Here is a 20,606-nt window from a genome sequence, read left to right on the forward strand (position 1 = left end):
TATGACTTCTGATTGTTACAGCCATGACAAGAAAGGCCTCCAGTCACATCTTATTAATTTGCTGTGGAACAGAATGTCACATTGACATTTCAAATTATCCTTTTGCTTTGTTCACAGGATTATTTTGAGCTTAAACTCATTGGGTTTCTAGCTTGGCTATTTATATGAACTAACAACTCTAATCTCCTGATGTCTCGACCCGCACACAAGACTAGATTTTACTATTTATAAAAATGATTAACTGCCTGATCTTTGGGGTTAAACAGGCCTGAGTCTCCTTGGGCCAATGATTTATCGTCATTGTGCTTTCGTTTCTTCATTTATGATAAAGGAACTGATAATATCTCCTGTGTATGTTTCTTGTGAGGATCAAGCACAATAATAAGCAAAAGGCATTAACAACTCTACCAAGAAAAGGCGACTCATAATAATAGCAATATTAATAACAACATATTTTAGCACTCCCCAGGTTCCTGGCCTTTATTTCTGTAATTTAAATATATTTACTAGCCTAATTTTCACAGAAACTCCTTAAATTAGACATATAATTATTATCTCCATTTTATAACTAAAGAAAATGAGCACACAAAGGTTAAATTCTCTTTCTGGAGCCAATCCATACAATCTGGTTTCAGAGTCTGTGCTCATACACTCCACTATTTTGTGTCTGCCTAGATTTCTTGACATAGCTACCTATGTAAATTTAGATCTCCAGCCCAAACTTCACTACTAAATCAAAGACACATATCCAGTATCCAAACGCATCATCATTTGGATATCATTTTGCTACCTAGTATCCAAATGGTGTTTAATTTAATCACCTCAAACTCAACATGACATTACATAAATCTGCTCTTTCCAAAATCTGCACTAACCACTCTATTCCCTGTGCCAGTTTATTCCAGTTCCATCCTTCTAAGAGCTATTAATCACTCTGCTCTTTTTTTCCTCAAACCACACATTTGCTCCATTAAAGAGTAATTACTGGCTCTCCCCTTCAAAACATAGCCAGAATTCAATCACTTCTTAACACATCCTTAATACACCCTGGCTAAAGCCATCATTACCTCTCACCAGGATCATTCCAACTACAGTCGGCTTGTGTCCCTTCATGAAATACTTGACACAGAAGCCACCAGTATCTCAATCCTTCTAAGATCTCCCCAACCTACCCAAGCTAAAAGTTAAAAATTTGAACATGGCTCAAGGTTACTGAATTTATTGCTTCCTCTTTATGAATGTGATCCCACTAGGTATTGACATCTTGTGTATCTCCTGTTCTTGACTGAGATCTTTACCTGTCTCCACTTCTGATCCTATCCCATTGTCCTGGAGCATTTTCTGCATCATTTTTATCAACTTCTAGAAGAGCATCTACTTTGCTTGTCAGCCACCCTCCAGAACTCATGGCTGCTTCTCCCAAAAGGGGGCATAAAATGAGACCCACATAACCATGCCACCGGACTTTGCACCAGGCTGTTTTCACACGGGGCACCCTAGAGTGGGGTGGGTGAGAGCCCTCCCCACTCCAAGGGACCCAGCCCCAGCAGCCGACCTCCACTACCCAACTGCCGCCATGCTCCAGGCCACTATCCACACAGTTGGGCTGAGCCTCACCTATGAGTGAACACATTCCTGGACAGCTCAGCTGTGAAGACACATCATGAAGACACTCCCTACCCATTTTCCATAATTACCACACCATATTTGATGGGGTTCAGAAAGTAGGTAACAAATCATAGAGAAAAAAAATATATATATATACATATACATATATATATAGAGAGAGAGAGAGGAGAGCCCATATATATATATGATATATGGAGAGCCTGGCAAGCTACCAAGAATATCCTGCCTGCACGATAGAGCAAGCTACCCATGGCGTATTTGATATGTCAAAAACAGTAACAATAACAGGTCTCATTCCCCTGACCCTGAAAGAGCCTCCAATATGGCAGCGTTGGGAAATATGAGTAAGGAAAGGCTGCTAAAATCTCAGGGCTGGGACAAATGGAGACGTTACTGGTGCCCACTCAAGTAAATCTATGACTAATGGGATGACCGTGATACAGTGATACAGCGAATATTTTTTTTTTTTACTTCTAGATGATAAGCACTATTAGGGCTGGAACTTGTTTGTGTCTATTTTGCTTACTGTTATAATTCCCCATGTCTATATGCTGGCAGAAGAAGGGGAGCAGGAGGAGAAGGGGAATGAGAAGGAAAAGAAAAAGACATAATTCTGAATATAATAAAAGGCTAAAATATGTGGCGCTGATGTAGTGGTCAAGTAGCAGATAACAAAAAATCCTTTTAAAGTTTCAAAAGATGGATGCCCTTGATATACAGCAGTAGTCACCTGTCACACTTCTCCCTCTCAAGGCAGGCCCAGAGACTTCCAGGCTTACTGCTGTTGGAGAGAAGTTAGAAAATCGATGTGAAATTTGTTTCATGTAGGAAACATTTACAAGAAAAAAAAGATGAATACTGAAAAAAAACTTTTTGATTTACAAGAAGAAATAAGTGAAAATGGGGAAGTCTACAAAATTAAACTGCAAAACTGAAAAAGAATCAAGTATTTCTAAACTATAGACAATATAAATACAACTAATATTAAGCCTTGGAGGGTCTCTTACTAAGATGTTTTCCTTCCACCTAAAATTTTATTTTCAAATGGCTTCCAGAGAGCTACCATTAAGCTAAAGAAGAGAATCACTTTCTGACTCATTTCGCTTAACATGATACTTTCATGTAGTACCACTTGTATGTAAATTTCATGACTTCATCTTTTCTAACAGCTACATAGTACTCCAGTGTGTAGATGTACCAAAGTTTCTTTAACCAGTCATCTGTTCTTGGGCACTCAGGTTTTTTCCAGATTCTGGCTATTGTAAAGAGTGCTGCAATGAAGAAACAAGTGCAGATGTCACTTCGACTATACTTTTTTGCTTCTCTGGGATATATTCCCAGGAGTGGTATTGCTGGGTCAAATGGAAGCTCGATTTCTAATTTTTTGAGAATCGTTCATACTGTTTTCCAGAAGGGCTGAACCAGTTGTGGTGGAAAATGGGCACTGGTGGAGGGATGGGTGTTTGATCATTGTATAATTGAAACCTAAGCACAAAAATTTGTAAATCTACAACTGTACCTCATGGTGTTTCACTAATAAAAATTTTAAAAAAATTAAAAGGTTGTAAAATAAAAAAAAAAGAGAATCACTGGGTTAATAAAGTGAATAAAGAGATGAGGCCTATGCATTATGTCTGAGTAAATTAAGCTCGGTGTTATTATTCCCAATATAATTGACTTGAAATAAATATATCATAAGGGTAATAAATATCTGAGGAAATTTCTTTATAAAGAAATCTATTTTCTTTAACAAACAAATCTTTAACTATACAATCATCGAAACAGATCTCTTGAACTCAGTATCAGCACATATTAGATCTTGCGTGGCTTTATCTTTTAGGGCAGAGAGCAAGTTGAAGAGGTTTAGCCTTGCAGACCCCAAAGCAGGTACACCCCCAAGTGTTCATTATTTCACATCTCATTCTGAATGAAAGTATCAATTGTAATAGGACTATAATTCATGTAGTTAGCACTCTCTGCCGTCACTAAAAAATTATACACTTTTGCTTAAAGAAAGTGATGGAATAAAACTATAAAATTTAATTTCTGATAGCTGGCAAATAAAACTTGTGGAAATAAGAGTATTTAAAACAGCCCAGAAATATCTAGAAAATTCTTCTACTTCAGTGTTTTAAAGTAAAATCAACAGCAAAATTCTACATATAATTATAAAAAATAGAATGCCCTCCATCTGGCACTCTAGAATTTGTCTTCTGAGCATATTTTCCTCCAGAATTCCACAAAATCAATAAAGCCAAAGCCAACCAGACTACATTTATTACTGTTTTAAAGGGACAAGCACCAGTGAGCAACCAATATATTGCCCACTACTTTTTGTCATCCATCCTTCTTACTTATAGATTATTTTCAGACACACCTTATAAAAACACTGAAACTGAGGTGGTCAGAGGAGGTGTAAAAGGAAAACTGAAATACAAAGTTCTCTGGAACTGTAATGGAGGAATATTGTTACATTGATGGAAAATGGAATAAAATAATATTCTGAAGAGGTGTGAAATTGTTCCCTTACAACATACATAGCCTTGTAAGCCAACATTACCTCAATAAAAATAAGTAATGTAAAAGACGCTCTTTAAACACACACACACATACACACACACACACACACACACACACACACACCAACATAGTATATGGCAAACTATTCCAATCAACCATAACCTCAAAAGGTAGTGCTAACCCTGGAATTTTTAGAATCTCTGACTGAGCTTTAAAACAGCTGCACTGGGGCCAGAGTGATAGTACAATGGGTTGGGCATTTGCCTTACATGCCACCAACCCAGTTTCGATCCCCAGCATCCCCTATGGTCCCCCAAGCACTGCCTGGAGTGATTCCTGAGTACAGATCCAGGAGTAACCCTGAGCATCACTGAGTGTGACCCAAAAAGGAGGGGGAAAAAAGAAACATCTGCCACCATCTTATATACTTTAAAGGTCAAATCTGGTTTTGCTGAGTCACCATTATACTTTCTATAGGTTCATCATAGCTAGATTGCTGGTAGAAATGCCCTTCACAGATATCCTTACCAGACAGTTTTCACCTCCTCTCACCTCTCCTCTATGTTCCCACGGCATTCTACACACTTTCTAGCACTGTCATCACATTAATGGAGACCCTAGAGGGCAGAGAGTGTATTAAGCACTACAGATATGCTAGATATGCTATTCTCACTCAAATCTAATACAGCTAATATTCTCTTTTTAATGGAGAAAACAAGACACAGTTTAGCACATGAGAAGCAGTTATTTTTTTAAGCCATTATCAGAAACAAGATTCTAGAAAGTCAAGAAATCTAATGCAAGAACAGATAAAGTGTCAGATGTAGGCTATTTTTATCTCTCTCTTTAACAAATATTTATTGATCAGCTATTAAGGATTACATTCACTTTCACCATACATCATGAGTGCCTAAAGTAAGGAATTATGCTTTGTTATTTTATAATTTCCAGTGTTTGTACTATATCTAAAAGATAGGGACTACTCAATAGATTTTTATGCATCACCAAATCTAAGACATTCAGCACAATTTCTGACCTGCCTATAAATCTAGCAGGAAGCTGAAAGTCAAGAGGCTATCCTCTGAAACAAAAGAGAATACATTGGCATTACCCTACCATTAGAAATATATTCAACAAATGCTGAACCTCTACAGGATCATTATATTGATCTTTTCAAAATAAAACTAGAAGTAAAATTACAAAGGCTATAATTCAGTATGTTCATACACTTTAATATTCTATTAGTTTGTTTCTTTCAAATTCTATTGTCTATGGTTTTCATGTCTTTTAATGGTACAGAGATCATTCCAGGTTCAAACTGTGTGCAACAGTTTCATAGAGCAGATGAGAATTGGGAAGGAGGGAGGGAGGGAGGGAAAGAGGGAGGGAGGGAGAATGGGGGAGGGAGAGTCCATAAAATGAATATAGTATTGGAAAGAATGGCCAAAGTGAAAAGAAATCCATAATGACAGGGACTGATGGTGATAATAATGATGGAGATAAAGAATAATAGACAAACTTGGTTCTGAGTTTATCAGGAGAAAATCTGGAATACTTATTAACTAAAAAACAAAAAAAGAAAATTACACTCTAAAAGTGACATATTGGTTTGGAAGCTCCTTGGAATTCCAAGAAAGACTCCTTATCCTTTCTGATGTTTTTATCTCTTTATCTAAGTTTACACAACCACAAGGTGGTTGCAATTCTGGAAGAATAACCAGCGCAGAATCTGGCCACAGAAGTTAGGAAGCAACCACAAGACAATCTAAAGTCTCACAGATAGACTTTAGACTTTGCTCCTGAATGAAGAACTCATGTCATACATGAAGTTCTGCTTGACCTTGACCACATCTTCCACAGTGAAAAGAAACACCCAACGAGCATTACTCCATCACACTCTCCCCATTCCTAGACCTGAAAACAGAATTTCTTATAAACTTAATACAGAATTCCCTGCTACAACAGAGCACTTCATTCTTTGTTCCTGAGTAAAGACCTTTCATTATCACTGCCATACATGTCTAGGATCATGCACGATCCCAAATCACAATGGCTGTCTGCAGAACTATTAACTTTCCCTGGTGCTTCAAACTGGCCTACAAAAGCAAGGCAAACCCTCTGTTCAACTTTCACAACCTCATTAAAGCTGATCTTTCCCCTCTGGTTCAATCTTACTCACAATCAGAACTTCCCTCATAGACTCTTTCCACTTTTCAAGCTAATTAGCCCACAGTAGTCCTGTATCTGCTCTCTACCATTTATGTCTTACCTCTGCTTTGAACTGATTCATTATATCCTGACCTCCACTTTTATTACCCATTCTTAACAACTCATTTTTCAAGTTCCTAAGCACACTAGCATTCTCCACTTTCTTTATACTCCTAAAGAAATTAAAATTTTTTGGTTTGATTTGGGGGTTTGGGGCCACACCCAGTGATGATCAGGGTTGACTTCTGGCTCTGCACTCAGGGATCACTTCAAGGGGTTCTCAGGGGGACCAAAGAAGCATATTGGGTCCTGGGGGTCAAACCTAGGTCGGCATGCACAAAGCAAGCACCCTACCTACTGTACTACTGCTTTAGTGCCAAGAAATCATTATTTCTACCCATTTCTTGGAAACAATTTTAAACTTGCAGATCAGTCTTTAATGTTTCTTGTGAGCATGTGCTGTCCTATTAATTATATTCCAGGAAACAATGGAATAGTGAAAGGCAGTTGTAGCCTTTACAGTTCCCAGGCACCTACAGTTGCTCAGTATAGGGTCTCTGAGATGAACTTGTGATTAGTAATTATTCACCTGGATACAGATGCAGATTTGAACTGGATCATTCATCACTTCTCCCATTGTTTCATGTTGCAGAATTTTATAATTAGAGTGACTGTTGGCATTACATTTAGTTATTCAGGGTATCAAAACACATATTCAGCAAAAAGATTGATCTGAGACTGAATATAGATCACTATATTATTCTAAAATAACAATACATAGGAGCTGGAGAGATAGTACAGCAGGTAAGGTGCTTACTTCACACACCAGGGTTTGAAACAAGCTGACCAAGATTCTATCTCTAACTCCCTATATGGTTCTTTAAGCCCACCAGGAGTGATCCCTGAGTACACAGCCAGGAGTCTGGGACCACCCTGAGCATGGCCAGGTGTGGCCACCCAAACAAACAAATAATTAACTATACACAATACCTCAAAATAGGTGGGGTTTTTTGGTACTCTGCCCATTAATGTTTAGCATAGCTAGGTGAGAAGACATAACAACACCAGCAATTTGACAGTCCATTTTTCCACTATCATTTTCTTCATGTATTTCAAAATAAACAATGATTTGCTAAACTGCATTTCTCTCTTAGTGAAATCAGATTGGTAATAGCAGGTTTTCCTAAAAATACTTATGCTTCTTCAAACCCTACAGAATACAGCACATTAGTGCAGGGGAAGGCAAAATAAAAACAGGAGTCATTTTTAAAGAAAACCAGAATACCATAATCTACCTAAACAAAAAAATTATATTAATTAAGGCAGCACCTTTTAAACTGACAGAAGAATGCTTGCTTTCCAAAAACATGCTGCAGGATCCTATAAATGCATCAAATTTCTAATAACCATGAACTTAACATTCTTTTCAATTACTATAAGTTGTCACCAAACACAAATAATGTGCATATCCTGTAATTTGCTTGAGGCACAAGCTTAAGTCATACATGCTTAAATGATTCTCCTATGTGATATAAGTCAGAAACAAGCCTGCCAGATGGATATAATAACATTCCCACTAAGTGATGAAAATAACAGGCAAAGTACATATTTTAGTGTCATTCACAAAGTTGGGCATTCCTGAAGCTGCCTACTGTTTCAATACCAGTATAATGGCAACTTACTACTTCTATTGTAAACCACAACAGCCAAAAGGAGAGAGTAAAAGGGAAATGTGCCTGCCACAGAGGTGAGGGCGGAGATGGGAGGTGGGTGGCAGGAGGGATACTGAGAACATTGGTGGTGGAGAATGAAAATGGGCACTGGTGGAGGGATGGGTAATTGATAATTCTATGACTGAAATATAATCATGAAAGTCTGTATGTCTGTAACTGTATCTCATGCTAATTCATAAAAAATATATAATAAAATAATTTTAAACTGTAAAATATCTCAGACACAAACTACCTTTAATGAACTCATTTTGTTTGAGCTTTAGATCTATAGTAAGCTACCAAGTTTCTTTCTCCTCTCCCCAAGTTGAGACTGCTATCGGCACAGTAGGAACTTTCTTCAATTAAGTTTATTAACAAAATTAATTCAACAGGTACAGCCCGCCCCCAAGGGCCTGGGTTCCTCTCTGGGCACGCGCAACTAGAAACAGCCCCTAGACAGCCGGTTTTCAACCCCTGATCCGCGTGGGACGGGCACAGAGGCCCAGCTCTGGGCAACAAAGCTGAACGGCTCCAATTCCAACAGGTACAGCCCGCCTCCAAGGGCCTGGGTTCCTCTCTGGGCATGCGCAGCTAGATACAGCCCCTAGACAGCCGGTTTTCAACCCCTGATCTGCGTGGGACGGGCACAGAGGCCCAGCTCTGGGCAACAAAGCTGAACGGCTCCAATTCCAACAGGTACAGCCCGCCCCCAGGGGCCTGGGTTCCTCTCTGGGCACGCGCAGCTAGAAACAGCCCCTAGACAGCCGGTTTTCAACCCCTGATCCGCGTGGGACGGGCACAGAGGCCCAGCTCTGGGCAACAAAGCTGAACGGCTCCAATTCCAACAGGTACAGCCCGCCCCCAAGGGCCTGGGTTCCTCTCTTGGCACGCGCAGCTAGAAACAGCCCCTAGACAGCCGGTTTTCAACCCCTGATCTGCGTGGGACGGGCACAGAGGCCCAGCTCTGGGCAACAAAGCTGAACGGCTCCAATTCCAAACAGGAGACATTCCCAACTCCTCGCCCAGTGCCAGGGACTCTTTCCGGAGCCGCGGCCGCGAAATATTTTCCCACTACATATGCCATAGGAACCATAAGCTAACTTCTTAGATGGAAACTTCTCTAGTTTAGCTCAGCCACTAGAAACACAGTTGCCAATAACTCATAAGCCTATCTTAACTCACACTGCATATCAAGCAGAATAGTAACACTGAACGTGAAGGACTAAACCACACCTCTCACAATGGTAAAGCAACGCAAAAGCCCACCAAACATTCACATTGAAGAGTCTAGCCCAGATGACACCAACAGTACTGTAGTGTTAGACAACCTCTCTGACAAGGAATTCAGAAGGGAGCTACTTAGGATGCTTAGGGAATTAAAAGAAACAATGGAAAGCAATGCCAATAGAAGACAAGAGGATCTGAAGGCAGAAATGAGGAAAATGCAATCAGAAATGTCAGACCTGAAAAATCTCGTAGGCGAATTGAAAAGCTCAGTGGAAGGCCTCAGCAGCAGAGTAAGAGCAGCTGAGAACAGAATCAGTGAGCTCGAAGATGAAGTTCAGAGACTCTCCAGAAAAGAGCAGAAAATGGAAAAGAGACTCACAATTCGGGAACAGATGGCAAGAGAAGATCGTGATGAAGCCAAGAGGGGTAACATAAGAATTATTGGAGTCCCAGAGGGACAGGAAGAAAACCTCGATGAAGAAGAAACTGTCAAAGACATCATTGCTACAACATTTCCAGAGCTGAAGAAAACTTGTGACCATATTCAGGAGGCCCGAAGGGTACCAGCTAGAAGAAATCCGAATAAAAATACCCCAAGACACATTCTGATCAAAATGACCAAAACCTTAGACAGAGACAAAATTCTGAAAGCAGCAAGATCGAAGAAAGAAATCTCTTACAAAGGAGCATCCTTAAAATTCACAGCTGATTTTTCTGATGAAACCCTCATGGCCCGAAAACAGTGGTGGGACATAGTAAAAAAACTCAATGAAATAAATGCCTCCCCCAAAATACTTTTCCCAGCAAGACTCTCATTCATAATAGAAGGAACAACACACAGTTTCACAGACAAACAACAGCTCAGGAACTTCATAGACTCAAAACCATGGTTACAAGAACAACTAAATGGGCTACTTTAAGGCAAGAAAGGCCCCTCAAATACACCAAATTTTAACATAACAATGGGACAAAATCCCATAACAATAATCTCTCTCAATGTCAATGGGCTAAACGCACCAATTAAAAGACATAGAGTGGCAGGATGGATTAGAAAATTGAACCCAACATTCTGCTGCCAGCAAGAAACGCATCTCAATAGTCAAAGCAAACACAGACTCAGAGTCAAAGGCTGGAAAACAATCCTACAGGCAAACAGCTCCCATAAAAAAGCTGGGGTAGCCATCCTTATATCAGACCACATCGATTTCAGAGTGAGGAAGGTCATAAGAGACAGTGAAGGCCATTTCTTATTGATCAAAGGATCTGTACAACAGGAAGAACTTACAATAATAAATGTATATGCACCTAATGAGAGACCAGCAAAGTACTTAAAACAACTACTCATAGATTTGGAAAAAGACATCAATAGCAACACAATACTAGTGGGAGACTTCAACACTGCTTTGTCACCTCTTGATAGATCAACCAGACTCAAGCTTAGCAAGGACATACTTCATTTGAGGGAAACAATGGAAGAAAGGGACTTAGTAGATATATACAGGACACTTCATCCACAAAAAGCTGAATACACATTCTTCTCAAGCGTACATGGAACATTCTCCAAGATAGACCACATGCTGAGCCACAAAACATGCCTCCATAAAATTAAGAAGGTAGAGATTGTAACAACAATCTTCTCAGACCATAATGCGCTGAAATTAGAAGTAAATCACACACAAAAACAGAAAACTAAATCAAACACCTGGAAATTAAACAGTGCACTATTGAACAACGAGTGGATTAGACAGGAAATCAAAGAGGAAATCAAAAGATTCCTAGAAACGAATGAAAATGAGAACACGAGTTACCAAAACTTATGGGACACAGCAAAGGCTGTGTTAAGAGGAAAGTTTATAGCTCTACAAGCATTCCTCAGGAAGGAGGAGCGAGCACACATAAGTAACCTAACCTCACAGCTTAAGAGCTTGGAGAAGGACCAAAAAAAGGAGCACAACCCGAACAGGAGAAAGGAAATAATAAAACTCAGAGCAGAGATTAACGAGATGGAAACCCAAAAAACAATACGAAAGATCAATGAAACCAAGAGCTGGTTCTTCGAGAAAATTAACAAGATCGATAAGCCTCTAGCAAAACTCACAAAGAAAGGGAGAGAGAAAACCCTAATAAACCGAATCAGAAATGAAAAGGGGGTCATTACAACAGAAACCACAGAAATTCAGAGGATCCTCAGGGAGTACTTTGAGAAGCTTTATGCCACGGAACATCAAAACCTCGAGGAAATGGATAAATTCCTAGACTCCTACAGACTCCCAAGGCTGAACCAAGAAGACCTGGAATACCTGAACAGACCTATCACTATCAAGGAAATTGAAATGGTAATAAAAAGTCTCCCCAAGCACAAAAGTCCTGGCCCGGATGGATTCACTAGTGAATTCTTCCAAATCTTTAAAGAGGACTTACTCCCAATGCTCTTTAAGCTTTTCCACGAAATTGAAATATCAAAAACACTTCCGAAGAGTTTCTACGAAGCAAATATCACACTGATACCAAAAGCAGACAGAGATACCACAAAGAAAGAGAATTACAGGCCGATATCCCTGATGAACACAGATGCAAAGATCCTCAACAAACTACTAGCAAATAGAATCCAACTACTCATTAAAAAGATCATACACCATGACCAAGTAGGATTCATCCCAGGGATGCAAGGATGGTTTAACATTCGGAAATCAATCAACATAATCCACCATATCAACAAAAGAAAAGATAAAAAGCATATGATCATATCAATAGATGCAGAGAAAGCATTTGATAAGATCCAGCACCCATTTATGATGAAAACCCTAGCCAAAATGGGTATAGAGGGGACCTTCCTCAACATAATTAAAGCCATCTACCACAAGCCTACAGCAAGCATCATCCTCAATGGGGAAAAACTGAGAGCCTTCCCTCTAAGATCAGGGACGAGACAGGGATGCCCACTCTCTCCACTGCTGTTCAATATAGTACTGGAAGTACTTGCAATAGCGATTAGGCAGGAAAAAGATATTAAGGGCATTCAGGTAGGAAAGGAAGAAATCAAGCTCTCACTATTCGCAGATGATATGATACTCTACTTAGAGAACCCAATAACGTCCACCAAAAAACTCCTAGAAACAATAGACTCGTATAGTAAAGTTGCAGGTTATAAAATCAATACCCAAAAGTCCATGGCTTTCCTATACGCAAACAGTGAGAGAGAAGAAAGCAACATGAAAAAAACAATCCCGTTCACAATTGTGCAACAGAAAATCAAGTACCTAGGAATCAGCTTAACTAAGGAAGTAAAGGACCTGTACAAAGAAAACTACAAAACGCTACTTCAGGAAATAAAAGAGGACATGAGGAAATGGAAAGATATCCCCTGCTCATGGGTCGGGAGACTTAACATTGTCAAAATGGCAATACTACCGAAAGCATTGTATAAATTCAATGCAATCCCTATAAGGATACCCATGACATTCTTCAAAGAAATGGAGCAAACACTTTTGAAATTTATATGGAACAATAAGCCCCCACGAATAGCTAAAGCAATTCTTGGGAAAAAGAAAATGGGAGGAATCAACCTCCCGAACTTCAAACTGTACTACAAAGCAGTAATAATTAAAACAGCATGGTACTGGAACAAAGGCAGAACTGCAGACCAATGGAACAGGGTTGAATACACTGACATCTCTCCTCAATCATATGCTCATCTAATCTTTGATAAAGGTGCAAGTAATGTGAAGTGGAGTAAGGAAAGCCTCTTTAATAAATTGTGTTGGCATCACTGGACGGCTACATGCAAAAAAATAGGCTCAGAACTCTGCCTAACACCATGTACAAAAGTAAGATCAAAATGGATTAAAGACCTCAACATCAGACCAGAAACCATAAGGTACATTGAAGATAAAGTTGGCAAAACCCTCCATGACATTGAAGCTAATGGTATCTTCAAAGATGCCACGCCACTGGCCAAGCAAGTGAAAACAGAGATAGACAAATGGGACTATCTTAAACTAAGAAGCTTTTGCACCTCCAAAGAAACAGTGACCAAAATACAAAGACAGTCTACAGAATGGGAAAGGATATTCACCGAATACACATCTGACAAGGGGTTGATATCCAGGATATACAAAATACTGGTTGAAGTCCACAAGAAGAAAACATCCAACCCCATCCAAAAATGGGGCAATGAAATGAACAGAAACTTTCTCAAAGAAGAAATCCGAATGGCAAAAAAGCACATGAGAAAATGCTCTACATCATTAATCATCAGGGAGATGCAGATCAAAACCACAATGAGATACCATCTCACACCTCAGAGACTGGCCCACATTCAAAAGAACAAAAGCAACCGATGCTGGCGTGGATGTGGCGAGAAAAGGACACTCCTTCACTGTTGGTGGGAATGTCCACTGGTTCAGCCCTTCTGGAAAACAGTATGGACGATTCTCAAAAAATTAGAAATTGAGCTCCCATTTGACCCAGCAATACCACTCCTGGGAATATATCCCAGAGAGGCAAAAATGTATAGTCGAAGTGACATCTGCACTTGTTTGTTCATTGCAGCACTATTTACAATAGCCAGAAACTGGAAGAAACCTGAATGCCCAAGAACAGATGACTGGTTAAAGAAACTTTGGTACATCTACACAATGGAGTACTATGTAGCTCTTAGAAAAGATGAAGTCATGAAATTTACATACAAGTGGTACAATATGGAAAGTATCATGCTAAGCGAAATGAGTCAGAAAGAGAGGGATAGACATAGAAAGATTGCATTCATCTGGGGGATATAAAGTAACAAATTATGAGATTAATACCCAAGAATAGCTGAGATCAGCACCAGGAGGATTACTCCATAACTTAGAGGCCAGCAGGCTCTCCTAGAGGAAAGGGCTGTTCAGATAGAGAAGGGAGCACCAAATAAAGGATGTTTGGAGGATCCTCCCAGGAGGGGAGATGCATGTAGAAAGTAGACTATGGACTGAACATGTTTGCCACTCAATGCCTCTTTTGCAGACCACAACACCCAAAAGGAGAGAGAGAACACAGGGGATTGCCCTGACACAGAGACAGGGGGGATGGGGGGATGGGGGTGGGAGGGATATTATCCATGGTGGTGGAAAATGGGCACTGGTGGAGGGATGGGTATCTGATCATTGTATAATTGAAACCAAAGCACAAAAAATTGTAAATCTACAACTTTAAAAAAAATAAAATAAAATAAAGGGGAAAAAAATTAATTCATCTCTGCATCTCTGTGGTTATTCCAAATATATATATATATGTATATACATGTATGTACATATATATATGTACATCTACAAACTGTTCACTCAAGTCATCCTGAATAGGATTGACAGAACACTAGGTGAAGGACAACCATGCGAACAAGCCAGATTCCGAAAAGGATTCAGCACCATCGACCATATCCACATGATAACCAAGCTCATTGAGGTTTCTCAGGAGTTCAAGATGCTGCTCTGTCTAACGTTCATTGATTTAAAGAAGGCCTTTGATTCTGTTGAGACGGAAGCGGTCATTGAAGCCCTAGCCAATCAGGGCATTCAAGCCCAATACATCAGGATCCTCCGTGAGCTGTATTGCGGATTCACTACCAGGATCTCACCATTCTACAAAGAAGTGATCGTTGATGTCAAGAGAGGGGTGCGGCAGGGTGATACCATTTCACCGAAACTCTTCAGTGCCACCCTCGAGAACATCATGCGACGACTGTAATGGGAAGGAATGGGAGTGAAGATAGATGGTCGGTAACTACACCACCTCCACTTTGCTGATGCCATCATTCTAATAACAACAAACATCAACAGCCAAGCGACACAAATACTAACCAACTTCGACCATGAGTGTGGAAAGGTCGGATTACAACTGAATCTCACAAATACAATGTTCATGAGAAACAGTCTTGTTCCTGATGTACCATTCACTCTCAACGGAACCCCCATCTCCAAATGCAACAGTTATATATACCTAGGTCAAGAAATCAACATGATGAATGACCTGACACCTGAGTTACACGGAGGAAGAGAGCAGCTTGGAATGCCTTAAGAGCGTTGAAGAAATAACTAAGAGGACAAAGAACCTCTAGCTCCGAGCACATTTCTTCGATTCCACTGTTCTTCCTGCATTAACATATGACTCAGAGACCTGGACCGTATGAAAACAGGATGAGAACACTATTTGGGTCTCTCAAAGAGGAATCTAAAGAGCTATGCTTGGAGTATCATGCTTCACTCAAATGAGAGATAGAATTGGGAGCTCCAATCTCCGTCAACGCTCAAGAATCAGCGATGCTGTCCCATTTGCCAAGGTATCAAAAATCAGATGGGCTTGACAGGTAATGAGGTTTAGAAGCAACCACTGGACTAGAGCCATTACTGACTGGATTCCACGGGACGTCAAAAGATCGCATGGACGCCAACTTACAAGATGGCCAGACTTCTTCGTCAAGACCCTGAATGATCGGTTTGAGGCTCTGCATGTTCCTAGAATGAGCAGATGCCACTGGGCTATGCTAGCACGCAACAGGGATGAATGGAGATGCTCAAGTAAATTGATCAAGTATATACATATATTATATATGTATATGTACACACACACACACACAGTCTGTGGTGGAAAGAAAATGTGATAAAAGGAACCCAACAGGTGCATATGCTGCCTGAGCCCATGTGCTGCTTGCGCTCATGTGGCGGAGCACATGTGGTGCCCGAGCACATGTGTTGCCTGCATCTCCCCTCTTGAGATGTGTACTTTCATGCTTTCATGTCTAATATTAGGATGTGTGTAGGGGCTCTCTCTCCGCCCTTGGAGAAGCCTGTGTTCTCCCTTGAGTATGTTATTCTCTCACTCTCTCCTCCTCCACACCTTAAAAATCCTCCAAATAAAATCTATTTATTTAAGAAAGAAAGAAAGAAATAAAGAAGGAAGGAAGGAAGGAAGGAAGGAAGGAAAGAAAGAAAGAAAGAAACCCAACAGAAGAATTCAAAAAATAACAAATCCCTTGTTTTCAGATTAGTCTGGCGAGCCTGGACCCTTAAGAAAAGCCTTTGGCTGTCATCTCAAGCCAAAGATAGTTCCTAGTGATCCTCAGTTGATAAATGGAAAAATAGGAATACGGTCTTCCACTGGCCAGTGCCTGAAAAAATCATCTATATTGGGCTTTAATCACAACAGGAAGGAGAAAGAGAAGGAGAGGATGAGAGGGCAAGGAGTGGGGATAGGGAAGAGAGAAGGAGAGAGGAAGGGGGAAGAGAGAAGGAGAAGAGAGAGAGGAGAGGGAATGGAAGAGGGTCATATAGAAGTTCAATCCCTAGTTATTGGAGAAGCATCCATATTTTTTCCAAAATGTTTGAACCAGTTTTCATGCTATGATTTCTTAATCTAGAGTTTTAAAGCAAATAATATGCATGATCCAGACTGTAGAGTATTAAACCTACTCATGACTTTTAAACTAGAAATCTCTGGAAACCAAATTAACATTGGACACTAGGGTGTAATTTGGAAAATTACTGCTTCACAGGTTCAAACAGAACCCCGGTGGACTAAAAGAACATATTTAGTCTGTACTTTCTTAAGCTACATATTTAAGCTCTGCGCTACTGGTTGGTACCCTCCAGAAACTGGAGCTTATCTATCTGTTGTTTTTACAGAGCTAAAGGTTAAAAAGTCAAACATTGTAAAAGCAGCCTGAGGGACCAAAAAAAAAAAAACATGGAAAAATTCAATATGAATTGAATACAAATATTGCTACCCTAATTGTTTACCATTCAGTATTTGACAAAACTAAGCACACTAGATTAACTTCTAAAAGTTACATTTTATGTTAATTATAAACTAACTAATGGTGGGGGCCAGGGGAACCATGTGGCTCAAGAGGTGACACAATGAGATTCCCTGGTAGTACCGCATGGCCTACTTGACTGCCAGGATTTTCCCTGTGCCCCCTCCCCCCCCTTACCTCTGGATTCCCTAGGCTACCTCTGAGTCTGGACAGCCCTGGGTTCCCCAAGAATCATTTAATCATTTAATCAATTAATATTTAATCTCCACACCAAAAAAGAGAAAAATGATTTGCACTCCAGAGGTTGAAACTTGTAGGTTAAAGGGCTGACATTTTATCTGGATTCTCCAATGGGATAAGAGATTTGCAAATACTGTAATCATAAGATGGTGTTCCAGATACAGGAAGAATTCCTTCCTGCAAAGGTAGGAGGTATCAAAGAGAAAAATAAATACGGCAAAACCTTGTCATGAAATTAGTAGAGGGCATAGATTCATGGGTTGGGACCAACCTGAAAACATGCCATGCTAATAAAGTAAGGTTTACTTTGTAGGGGCTATTGAACTAATAAAAATTCAGAATAATGCATTTATCCTTTGAGATTAAATTTTTTGTGTAATTGATAGGATACAAAAAAAAATGACTAACAAACATAGGATTATTTATTGGGGCCAGATCCAGCAGTGCTCAAGATCCACCAAAGCAACACACAGTAGTGCAAGGGGAAACATGCCATTCAGGGCTCAAACAGGGTCTTACACATGTCAGGCATGTCCTGCACCATGTGAGATTTCTCCACAGCTTCCCAGGACACATTTGTTAAGCTGGTAGTTTTTAGCACTTGGCAATTCATTGCTAAATGCCAAATATAAATGATGGTCCTATATTATACTCACAGTTATACAAATATTCTTGTAAACACATATTTATAGATCATTAAATATATAGTCATGCGATGACAATTAAGGCCATGTGGGTCTTTGAATGTGCAACCTAGACTGCAAGTTTTTGGCTTATATGGTCTCAGATGGTGCATATATACCCACTCAAGCCAAACACTTACTAAGTTCTTACTCTGTGTCAATACCTATTCTAGCTACCATTCCCACATTACCTAATTAGAGCTCTTAGTGTCTATGCCAGAAGTAAGCAGTTATTTTCCCCATTTTTTAAACTATGGCCCAGTATGTTACATAAGACCAATAAGCTAATAAGAGACAAACTCAGATACTGAAATTGGGCATGTTTAACTTTAAGGCACAGGTTTTAACTTCTAAGTAAGCTTTTGCCTTCCAGTATGACATAACACAAATCATTCACAGATAATCCAACATACCTGAAATGTACTTAATGGAATAAACTACAAAGAAAAAAATCTAAATAAAGAAAAATTTTCATCAAGTTTGGCACTCTAACACACTAATCATACTTCAACAACGACTTAATTTTAAAAGCACATGTACTTGACAAATAACTTTAATTCATTTCATCAAAGATGCATGATAGAAAAAGAGAGTAAAAAATGAGTTTCAATGATCTGAACTCTAAATTTCCTAAAATGGTTCTAAGTAGAGGTACAAAACATTGTCTAGGTTCTCCTGTGCATTCACTTATTTCTATATAGTCTCATCAAAAGAGAAAAGATATCCTCTAAACTAACTGTCTCTGCCACTTCACTATATTACCTTCAGATACTGACTGCAAAAGAGGAAATTCAACCTGGAATTCTATGCAAAAAGCATATTAGCTAGTCAGACTATGAAGGAGACCACAATAGGAATGAAGCAGCTGTCCCATGAAATACAGTCACCTCAAATAGACACGTGAGGGCATGGAGAGGGAGGAGGTGGTGGTGGAACAGGAAAAGTGGAGAAACATAAAATAATTTATGAGTAGGGGTAGCAGGGGCAGAATATTAATCATCCCTGTCATTTTAATGCTCAATGTGAAGAACTACAGCAATCAATATTTTTTTCTCCTTTTTCTATAACTATACTCACATAGCTCCAAAGCCTCATTCAGTTACTGGAAGCACAGATACTTACATTGACTAGCTGCATGCCATCATCAACAGCCCACGAATATAGAAGAACAGACTGACCCACCTGGAAATCCATACCAGCTAAAGACCATTATATGGAACACAGACAGGCCTATAGGCCTAGAAGACATCTAAGAGTGCCCTGGTTGGGATGAGTTTTGTGACCTGGTAAGAAGTCACAAGGGCCTTGTCCAAAATATGACTCGTCAACAGCAACACCTATAAAATTACAGAGAGACAAATCACAGCTACTTCAGTTCTTTTTATTTAAGCTCCATGGTACCACATGGCAAAAGATCTAGTAACAGAAATCCACTTACGGGTACAGCTTACCAAACACAAAAATGAAGAATAGATCCTATCTCAAACACATCTGTCTTGTTCACACAGCCTGACTTCGCCTTCCTTGAGTTGCAGTAATCCTAGATCTTCAGGAAGCTTAAACATATTGATCAACACTAATCAATTTTAGCATAAATCTTGGTAGAAAGACAAAACACACATAAAAGAGTTATAGATGAACAGAATGTAGCCAAAGAAGACAAGTCATCTTTGCCAGAGAAGCAGAGACAGGAGCATCAGGAAAATCAATTCTTGTCAACAGCTCCCCTGTCCCTGACCCTCCAAAAAACCCTTCATTGTTGCTATTATCTATCCTATATTTTATTAATTTAACTTTATTTTAATAAAGTTGTTCAGGATGATATTTTATATTCAATATTCCAACACCAATCTCACCACCATTACACCTTCCCACCACTATTATTTCCAATTTTCCCAACCACCACCCAAGACTACTCCAATAATAGGCCCTACATAGTTTATTCTATATTTCTTGTTATGAATAACTCATTAAAATGATTTTTGTGTTAAGAATGTTTCTTTTTTTATTTATTTTTATTAGTGAAACACCATGAGGTACAGTTGTGGACTTACAGATTTTTGTCCTTGGGTTTCAGCTATACAATGATTGAGTACCCATCCCTCCACCAGTGCCCATTCCTCACCTCCAATGCTCCCGGAATCCCTCCCCCCCGCAACCCACCCCACCCCTGTGTTTTCTTTCTCCTTTTGGGTGCTGTGGTTTGCAAAAGAGGCACTGAGTGGCAATTATGTTTGGTCTATAGTCTACTTTCAGCATGCATCTCATCCTGGGAGGATCCTCCCAACACCCTTTATTTGGTACTCCCTTCTCTATCTGAGCTGCCTTCTCCCCCAGCATGTGTGGCTGGCCTCCAAGCCATGGAGTGAAACTCCTGGTACTTATCTTGGCTTTTCTTGGGTGTTAGTGTCCCCATTTGTTACTTTATATTGCCCAGATGAATGCAATATTTCTATATCTGTCCCTCTCTTTGACTCATTTCACTTAGCATGATACTTTCCATGTAGTACCACTTCTTGTTGAGCCACTCATTAAAAATGTTTTTAAAAGATTTCCTTAGAAGAAAGTGTGTGAAGATTGTTGTATCTCACCTCAGAG

The sequence above is a fragment of the Sorex fumeus genome, unplaced genomic scaffold (genome assembly GCF_029834395.1).
Source record: "Sorex fumeus unplaced genomic scaffold, SorFum_2.1 ptg000007l, whole genome shotgun sequence".
NCBI classification, from domain to species: Eukaryota; Metazoa; Chordata; class Mammalia; order Eulipotyphla; family Soricidae; genus Sorex; species Sorex fumeus.